Here is an 8,896-nt window from a genome sequence, read left to right on the forward strand (position 1 = left end):
TTAAAATGTTAGTAGCTAATTAGGCTTTGAATCTGCCTCAAAATGTCAAGCAACTAACCTCCTTCTCTAACGATCCAAAATTCTGAAAATTTAAACAAAAGATTTTAAAAGGAAATTGAAAGATAAAAACTATATCATTCAATACACGTAAAAAAGTTGGATTTGACTTTAAATTGGACTCAATCTAGCTACCATCCATTAGAAAGCAGTAGAACTTCTGTATGAGTATTTCTGTATTTGTCTCCAAATTTAACTTTTAACTTTTAAATTTATAACCCCCATGTAAAATCAGTTGTCAATATCAAGTCCTTCTCCGATAAGTCCATTGGAAAAAAAGCACAGTCCGCACTAATTCGATTGGGTTCCGAAGATCAAACCGGTGGCGCAAGTCCGACTCATCTCCGCTCTCAAAGTATGCGGAAACCACCGTAATGTCGGCCTCCCCATTGCTTCACCAGCCGGAAGAATGGCTCCTCCTCCTCCAACTCCTCCGGTGCGCACAATTCAAAATCCTTTTGCTTTTGCTTTTGCTCTTCCCCGCTTTCAGAGCTTAGCCGCCGCTCCCCCATTTTTCTCACCTTCTTCGGGAACCCCTGCCTTGATATCTTCTTCCGCCTCGTCAAACCCGACACGGCGCTCCAGCAGGAAGCCAACCGCAACTACCTCAACCAACTGCTCCCGATGGCATGTTCCCATAATCCACTAACCACGCTCAAGCTCGTATGCAACCTTATAGACAGGTACACCGGCACCAGAAAATGCGACAGAGAATCCTTCTACGTGGCGGTATCTTGGCTCCACCAGAATCACCCGAAAACCCTAGCCTCCAACCTTGCCGCTATTGCCGGCGAGTTCTCGTCTTTTGAAGCAGCGCTCGGCATTCTGTACCAGAGTCTTGAGGGCCAAGTCATGGAGGTTATTGACCCACATAGTGAATGCAAGCTGACGGAACGCATGGCCGAAAAGGCTCTCAAGAGGTATTTAGAATGAATAATGAGATATTTGAAGTGTCAATAATAATACCCGAAAATTAATATTTTTTTTTTCAATTTCATTATATAATAATTATACATATTCAAGTAAAATTCTAAAGCTTTTGAAGCTTTTTTTTTTTGTTTGATTGTTCAAAATTGAACTGCTTTTGATTGTTTTAGAATTGTTGAATTTTATGAAACCTCTATTTTGGATGAGGCAATGCCTTCACCCTTTATATAAACAATGCAGTCTTTGTGATCAGTGTTGTTCGCTCCGGTCGGTTGTTGTAAAGAGGATTCCTGGGATTTTCTATTTTGTGACTTTTGTACACATCCCATGTACAATTTTTCATACCATAGTACTAAGAACACCATTTAAACGAAGAATTCTACAAATTATAAAAAATTTAATAAAATTCAGAAATTTGAAACACATGTCTACATGCAATAGATCTAAAGCTACTTGATGTGATGAGGAATCGATTGCTATCCTTGGCTTGGTCCCACAATTCCCTAACTGTTGACAATATCCAAAGGTTGTTAGAGTTGTTACCAAAATTAGTTAGTTAAATAGCTTAGGCTACAAGTTAGTCATGATGGCAATATAAACTATATTTTCATAGTTGTAAAGATTAATTCAGTATCAATGTAATCAATTACTTTCTCTCTCTCTCTTTCTCTCTTTCTCTCTCTCTCTCTCTCTCTCTCTCTCTTTCTCTCATTCCCTTCTCTCTTTTCTTCTTCAATACATGCTCTTTCTGCATCTCTGTGTTTTCTGCATTTCTGTTAACATGGTATCATCGCCATGGATTGATCTTTGGTGATCCTCTTCCGCTGTGGGTGAACGAGTTTTCGTACAAGCTTGGATGTTCGAGTGCGTTTTCTGATGATCGGGTCGGATTCGTCTGGATTGCACCTAAGGACCAGCAAAGCCGTGATCTTCATCTTTCTTCTCTGATTTTGCTGTCGGAAAGATCTAATCGCAGAGTCTGTGGGCTGATGATCGATTTAGGGATTTAGAGATTTGGGGATTCGAAGATTGAGATCGTGGAGAGGTGAAGAAAGCGAGATGAGAATTTTCTTGGGAATTTTGGAAGTGTCAAGGCCAATAGACGTATACTTCAGATTTGTTAAGACTTCAAGGCCGAATGCCATATTTGAGAATCTTTAAGGCCAATTGCCATTTCTCAGTTGCTATGAAATTGTTGATTGTATTTCCCTAAGGCCGATTGCCGGGATTTTTTGTTGTCTAAAAGATTGTCTGTTAATTGGGTTTTCTGTGATATTGTATCTTGTGCTCTTTCAGGGTTGTTCTTCTGCTGTGATTGTTGAGGATTTCTTCCTACTTCGCTGGGGTTTTCTGGTAGTTGATCTGTTGAAGCTTCTGTAATGGGGTTTTCTGATCATCCACTCAAGTCTCAGGTTTTGTTACTCAATTTTGCACTCCATCTGTTTGCTTAAATGCCGCACTGAAAATTTGCTTCAGAGATAGCGTTCTATATCCCAGCGCACTTAGCGACGACGTTTTGGTCATTCAAGCCTTCCTCCTCCTTACATTCATCTCTCTGTTTGATGCCCTTAAAAACCGAATGCTTCTATCAACAGTTTGTTCTTGGTTTCGATGCTCAGCTTCATCCTCTTCATCTTGGCTTAGTATTACCCATCTTCTCCTCATGGTCATTTCTCTGCCGCTGCTTGTGCTTGATGACCCCGATGCCCTTCTACTTTGAGCATTCCTTGCGTTATATACCGCCTTTCCAGGACTTTGACGATCAACTTATCTGCCATTTGAGGCTCCAATAGCTTTCCTTGCTTCAACTTCTTGTGGAAACAGAAGCTGTATTGTGTTCCAAAGAACCGTGTTGATGGTGCATGATCTACTATTGCTGATTAGCTACCTACACTTGGGGCACCTCTTCCCACATTTGTCAGCGGCGGACCGCAAACACTTCTTACAGAAATTGTGCCCACAAGGAGTAGTACTTGGTTCAAAGCAAATCTCCAAGCAGATATCGCAAGAAAGTTCTTCCCTGAGAAAATTTGCTTCTTCGATGGTGTTTCTTGTATGCCAGTTTTTTCGAAAAAGGCCGATTGCCAAAAGTGTGTTGAATGCATTTTGTTTCCTCCATAAGGCCGATAGCCGAAGTGAAAAGTTTTGTCTCAGATATTGTGTGTTACTCCTTAAAGGCCGATAGCCGGAGTAACATTCTTGAAAAGTTTTGTTTGTTATTATTGTGTGCAACTCCATTAAGGCCGATTGCCGGATTGCAGTTCTTGTTCTCTTTTTTCATTGAAAGCCGATTGCCGAAGAAGGTTGTGTTTCTTGATTTCTATGATTGTAAGAAGTTGATTGCTGGATGGTCTGCTTCAATCTCAAATTGGGCAATCCTAGTTGAGATTAAGGGGGGATGTTGACAATATCCAAAGGTTGTTAGAGTTGTTACCAAAATTAGTTAGTTAAATAACTTAGGCTGCAAGTTAGTCATGATGGCAATATAAACTGTATTCTCATAGTTGTAAAGATTAATTCAGTATCAATGTAATCAATTACTTTCTCTCTCTATCTCTATTTCCCTTCTCTCTTTTCTTCTTCAATACATGCTCTTTCTGCATCTCTTTGTTTTCTACATTTCTGTTAACACACCCTCAAGCTCATGTGCAACCTCTTCGATAGGTCCAATGGCACGGGCAAAGATGACGAACGGGGGTTTGACGCGACGATGTATTGGCTCCACCACAACCACCCCAAGACCATTGCCTCCAACCTGGCTCCTATCGCCGGCTCCTTCGGCGGCATGTGAGACCTTGTTTGAGTTCTCTACCGGATACTTTCCCACCATGATGTCAGGAATTATGATGATGATGATGATCGGGACATTGAAGAGAGAATGTTCGCAGTGGATGACAAGGCAGCTCTTGAGAGGTACCTGAGCGACTCGGATTACCGGTTTTTACACGACCGGGTTTTGGCTCTTTTCGCCCACTGCATCAAGCGGGACATTCGAATTCTGAAGGAAGGGATGGACCGCCGTGATGGTGACCGGTTGGAGATCACTCAGGCTGCGAATTTCTGTGAAGACCGTGCCACTTTCCTTCGCAAGCCACTTTCCTCTGCAAGAAATTCGCAAATGAGGTTTACTAAACAAGAATCACACTCAACCCAAAGAGAATGCCCCCTCTCCAAAGCCATATAAACAACATGAATACTAGCTTTAACTTCTGTCTTCACGGCAATAACAGTGTCAAAAGATCCTACAAAGCATCCAAGACAATGATGCAAGCACGAAAAATACTATCAAAACTAGCCATGCCCGTTGTAAGATCCCACATCACACAGGGGTGTGATCCTTAAATGTATATTCCCATCCCTACCTAGCACGAGGCCTTTTGGGAGCTCACTAGCTTTGGGTTCCATGGGAACTTTGAAGTTAAGCGAGTAGCGCACGAGAGCACTCCCAAGATGGGTGACCCATCGGGAAGTTCTCGTGTGAGTTCCCAGAAACAAAACCGCGAGGGCATGGTCGGGGCCCAAAGCGGACAATATCGTGCTACGGTGGTGGAGCGGGCCCGGGAAGTGATCCGCCCCGGGCCGGGATGTGACAATTTGGTATTAGAGTCTAACCCTGACCGCGTGTGTGACGACGAGGACGTCGGGCCCCTAAGGGGAGTGGATTGTAAGATCCCACATCACCCAGGGGTGTGATCCTTAAATGTATATTCTCATCCCTACCTAGCACGAGGCCTTTTGGGAGCTCACTAGCTTCGGGTTCCATGGGAACTTTGAAGTTAAGCGAGTAGCCCACAAGAGCACTCCCAGGATGGGTGACCCATCGGGAAGTTCTCGTGTGAGTTCCCAGAAACAAAACCGTGAGGGCGTGGTCAGGGCCCAAAGCGGACAATATCGTGCTAAGGTGGTGGAGCGGGCCCGGGAAGTGATCCCTCCCGGGCCGGGATGTGACACCCGTAGAGCCACAAGCCTTATCCAAACATAGCCTAAACGATTCTTTGCCTTTTGAGGTTTAGGACTCAATTTCTGGATCTTATACTCTTCCAATTGAAGCTGAATGGTAGTTTTAGCTGCCTTTAGTCTAGATAAACCTCCAACCCTAAAACTATGTAGATAATGACCCTCCAACTGGTCGGTGGTGGTTATCTTTTTGGGCTACCTGTTGGCTTTGTTGCTGATTCAATTGGAGCCACTTTAGGTGCATGGGCTGTTTTCCTTCTCGAAAGAACTGTATGTTTCTATCCTAAACTCTTGTATTGGAATTTCCTGGTTTTTTTAGTTTCTGAAAAAAAAAAAAGAGAAAATATTAATGCATTTATATGTGTGAGTATGCGCGCGCTCTTCACTGATATTCCGTTCTCATTTCTGTTCTACCTCATTCATATGTAAATGCTTTGTTTGTATCTTGTCCTCTGCCCATTGGTCATAGATATAGTATCTATACTTTCTTTATCTTATTCTTGAATACCCACGTAGATTGGGAGATCATTTGTTGTTTCAAGGTTGAAGGTGGTCTGCATATTCATGAACTTGTTAATTTAATATGTTCTTAGTTGAAGTTGCAGAAGGGTTGCAGTGAATTTGTTGAGATTTTTGTATGGTAAATTATGACTGTAAACCCCTTGAAAATCTACTTTTCCTAGGTATTTATATGATCATATCTCAGTGTTGTCCTCAACTCTAATCACTGTAACAGTTGGACTTGAGTTAACGTTATTCTTATGAAATTTGTGGGTTTGATTTTGGGTGCAGGCTTCATCTGAGGATCAGATTCAAGTTATTAAGATGATTAAGCTCTTGGAAACAATGGGTTCGAAGACTTTTTAAAGTTTGTTTCCAACATTTGTACAAAATTGTATAAAATATCAGTTATGCAAATTTATAGTCGTATTCTTATATTTAATGACAAATTTATGGTTGTATTCTTATATTTAATGATATTACAATTTGTTTCTTATATTTAATGACAAATTTATAGTTGTATTCTTATATTTAATGATATTACAATTTGTTTTCCTCACCAAAAACAGAAAAGGAAATATGATACTCCAATTTGGATGCCCACACACAACATCCTTTTTTAAAAACACAATTTTCAACTTTGACAACAATGAATTGGGGCATTGTTTTTGGTGGCACCGATCTTTTAAGGGTAGCCATTGTTACAATAGAGACTTCTCTATAGACATGTACACTTATTTAGTGGTTACTTGGTGACAATTGAGGTTTGTCATCAATGTCAATGCCCACTCTTTATAATAGACACCAATTGTCCTCTAGCCAAAATTCTAGTAGTGCCTCCAACTGGTTGTAATTGGAGTTGTTTAATTGATTAATTACTTGTGTGTTAATTTTAAAGAAGCAATTTTTTTTTAGGGAGATTTTATTAGTAACAAAAAAAGAAGTATTAGTTATACCTAGTCAAATAGGATATAAACCTTACCCCTCTTAAAAGTATACATGAATCATTCTTTCCAGAATGCCTATTGCATTTGGGTTTCGATCACCCCTTTGGTCCAACCTAAAATACAAATGCATTCGGCCTTGGTTTAGTATGAGAAAACATGCACATTGGTCTAACCGAGTGTAATATAAAGCTTATGTATGATTTTCATGATTAGGCAACGCGAAACATTTAGACTCAAAAATACTCCTACCAATCGTTATCAGCTTATTTCTTTTCTTTTCATATAATGAAAGAAATCAAATATCTAACATATCCTAATAGCTAATCAATCCTCATCACTTGATGATTTTAACATTATAGCAAAGCTATTTCAGAATAAAGTTACATATATATTATGATTACAAAAAATACAAATGACAATGATATTACAAGGGTAGGCAAAATATTTTCCAAATGAATAACCTACTTAACCTCACTTTCACGCTCCAATTTTCATTCCTTTGAAGTTTTTTGTCCATGATTCAATTCAAGAGTAGGTAAATATTTTGTACAAACTGTACACAAATGAATAACCTACTTAACCTCACTTTCTCATCTTATCCTTCTTCAGAAGCCTTTGCAAGTCCATCTCAGTAGATATTTGGAGGTACTCTGTGGTGTAGATAGATTCGATTGCGGAGCAAAACCTCATCAGGAACTCAAGAATGGTTGATTTCCCCATCCTCACTATCTCATCCACTTGATATGCAGATGCTCCATATGCAAGCATCTGCAAGGCAACAATAATTTTTTGCTTAGGAATGAGACCCATAACACCAAAAGCATCATTCTTTTGCACAAAGTAAGAATCATAAGCAATCATGATTTTGTTGAACAAATGTCATTCTATTCTAAAACGACGTCTAAAGTACGTATCAGGGAATGCACTTTTACAGACAAAATAATTGTCCAAGAGATCCGTACCTCATTGTTACCTGGTTCTATCAATGTTTGCAGAATAACTAGTCCTAGAGATCTGAGCCATAGCTTAGATGACTCGACAGGAATGTGAGGCTCTTTGGCTTTTTGCTTCATCATTTCTCCTTCCACACTCTTCATCCTCATCCTCTTCCATCTCATTTTCACCCACCTGGAGATTGAACATTTCTTCCCCTTGCTTAAACAATTCTTTCTCTTGCTCATTGATTTCCCACAACATCCTTGAAAAAGACATTGTAAGAAGGAAGTATAAACTATGAATAATGATAGAGATTTTGATTTGGTCTGTGATTTCTTAGGATGGATGGTGGGTTATATGGAGGAAAAAGAAAGGATTAGGTTGTAGATAATGCCACGTGGCATGTTGGCATTCGTTAAAAATCTGATCAAAATCTATCCTCAAAGATTGTAAATAGATTATGACACATGGCGCAACGTGATTGGTTAAAAATCTTATTGAAAATATATCATTAACGATTCTAAAAAGGTAACGACACGTGGCACAACGGCATTAGATAAAAATCTATCACCAAAAACTGTCTTTTCGGATAATGACACATGGCGCAACGAGAACGATTAAAAATCTTATCCAAAATTACAACTAAAATTATTTTGTATTATTTTATAAAATAAAAATTACTAATATTTTATTGCTTATTACCATGACTATTCAGTTTAGGGGTGGAGATATAAAAGGAAGTTACTGTTCATTGGGGGGCATTCAATAGTAAGTTGCCCTAGGGGGCTTTGCAACACTAGAGTTGCTCTTATTTAGTTTACAAATTTAGTTTCTAAATTTAGTTTCCCTACCATTACCCTTACCCAATAACAAAAGGATGAGATTGAAAATTTTCGTGCAAGTAAACTATTTAGTTAAAGTAGACAACTTTTAGGCATTGACTTTAATTTATCAAAGTGTCGTCTCCGAGCTAGCAAACCATCTCCATCAGACTATGACTTATCTCCTAACAACATTAAAGTAAATTGTAGTTATGGTCCTTCAATTTTAATCAAATTAGAGTAATAGTTTCTCAACTAAAAATCTATTACCATTGGCCCCTCAACTCATCAAAATGTGTAGTTATGGTCGTTTTCGTCAACTTCGTCAAAATTTGTCAAAATGAGTTATGTTGGAAGGATAATTGATACAATTGGGGTCCCTCAACTCATCAAAATGTGTAACTATGGTTATTTTCATCATATATTTGTCAAAATGAGTTATGTTCGAAAGATCATTGCTACAATTGGGTTAAATTTGAGGGATCATTGCTCCAATTGAGATAAAGTTGAGGGACCATTTCTCTAGTTAGATTAAAGTTGTGGGATCATAGTTGCACGTTTTGATAAGTTAAGAGACCAATGATAATAGATTTTTAGTTGATGGACCATTACTCTAATTGAATTAAAATTAAGAAATCATTGCTATAATTTACTCATAACATTATTATTAATTTTGTTTCCATCAGTTTGAGTGAAGAAAATTAACTATATATATATATATATATATAATCCCATCAACCACAACAAATT

Source organism: Pyrus communis, chromosome 14 (assembly GCF_041283825.1).
Source record: "Pyrus communis isolate YQ-2024b chromosome 14, ASM4128382v1, whole genome shotgun sequence".
Classification (NCBI taxonomy): Eukaryota; Viridiplantae; Streptophyta; class Magnoliopsida; order Rosales; family Rosaceae; genus Pyrus; species Pyrus communis.